The 1,576-nt window shown below is 35.9% G+C and overlaps 1 long non-coding RNA gene across 1 annotated transcript; it reads right to left on the reverse strand.

Moving 5' to 3' along the window:
* Window positions 1–158: 158 nt before the first annotated feature.
* Window positions 159–1,427, reverse strand: LOC111786314. Its single transcript, XR_002813773.1, has 2 exons — window positions 1,241–1,427; window positions 159–1,157 (listed from the first exon to the last, which is right to left on the reverse strand). It is a non-coding gene; the product is annotated as an uncharacterized LOC111786314 (long non-coding RNA).
* Window positions 1,428–1,576: the final 149 nt, after the last annotated feature.

Raw genomic sequence — 1,576 nt, forward strand, 5'->3', positions numbered from 1 at the left:
AGCAGCAGCCTCCGAGTGTTGAAGGAGACGGCCTGTTTCGGTTAAGTTAGTCGTTTAACTAGTCGAACAATAACTAAGATCATATGTTCCCAAGCGGTTTTTTTTGTGTTTGCACAAAATAAAATTAAGTAGAAAGCCTCAGCTCTCACCTTGAGGGGAAACAATAAGCATAAACGCAAACATCGAATTGCATAAGATTCGATATACAGATTTCTCTCATTGTAGATTCAATATCTCAAGTACCTATAATATGAGTTGTACAAAATAGAAAAATAACATCCAGAACACGTATAAAATGGCCTCACCATCCAAGTGAGTGGGTGTTGAGAACGTTACAAGCTAGAAATCAAACGCAATAACCTGTACCTCCTGTTTCGGTCTTCATGTCAGATTAATGGTAGCCAAGCCTGAACAATGAGATGGAGTTCAAGTCATTTAAATGCTGACTTTAGAAGAGTGAACAAAATGATATATAGTTATTTAAGTCGTCGACAAAATGAGTCGCACTTCTGAATTCTACTGTTTTTCCCGTTTACAATACAAGGCCAAACAATACATGAAAGATTCCAAGAGGCAATCCTCATGATTTTAAACCAAACACACATAAGATTGCTTGGGTTGTGCCTTAAATATTGAAAAGATATATCATATCAGGCAACAGTAGGAGTCATTCTCCTGATATATCTCTTTGGTAAGGATTCAACATCAGTAAAAGCTCATCTTCAGATTTGATTGTCCATATGCACACCATAGAAGAGGTTTTTACATCGTTTGTTATTTTCACCAAAGTTGTCGTATTGGTTAGTGAAAAATCCAAGTTCGTAACCTATCTCAGGTTTCCATAAAAATAGAACGACTTTAGAATATCATACAGTCAACCAAATATGACTTTATCATCAGAATATCCTAATCCCATAGAATAATTTTAGGACATATTCAATGGGAGGAAGCAGAATTGCAATACCATTCAAGCAGAAAGATAATTTCAGAAATCCACATACCTCTATCAGATTGAATTGCATAGAAATTAACAAATGGCGTGATGACGAAAGATAAAATAGAGAGGAATAGGACATCGGATCTGAAACGTCAAAAATACAAAACAATATACTTGTCCTTACGCTTGTTAAGAGTAAAACCAAGTCTGGTACCAAAACCTGCCACAAAAGTTCACTCAAATCATATTGAGCCTACCATCTTCTACGGGTCACTCGAGATGGATGATGTATAGGGAACAAACCAAGAATACTCCTTGCTACATGATCTCAGTCCCTACTGGGTCAACAGAGAAGTGAAGAGACACTGTTTTCTGGATGATTGGTTGAAACTTAGACCTCCACATCTACATTTGAAATGAAAACCGATTAGGACATCCACAATAAATACAGTAGCTGTGTTGTCATATTCAAGAAATTTCTCAGATTATTCTGAGAAAAGACATAGCAAGTACATACGCATAATTTGAGGTTAAAACGTTTTCAGAATTTAGTGTTAAAATGTTATCATGGCACAGAACTGAAGTTTTTCATTTTTTTTTACTGATAGTATGTAGAATATGGAGGCAGGAGCAGATATA

Source organism: Cucurbita pepo, unplaced genomic scaffold, assembly GCF_002806865.2.
Source record: "Cucurbita pepo subsp. pepo cultivar mu-cu-16 unplaced genomic scaffold, ASM280686v2 Cp4.1_scaffold001424, whole genome shotgun sequence".
Taxonomy (NCBI): domain Eukaryota; kingdom Viridiplantae; phylum Streptophyta; class Magnoliopsida; order Cucurbitales; family Cucurbitaceae; genus Cucurbita; species Cucurbita pepo.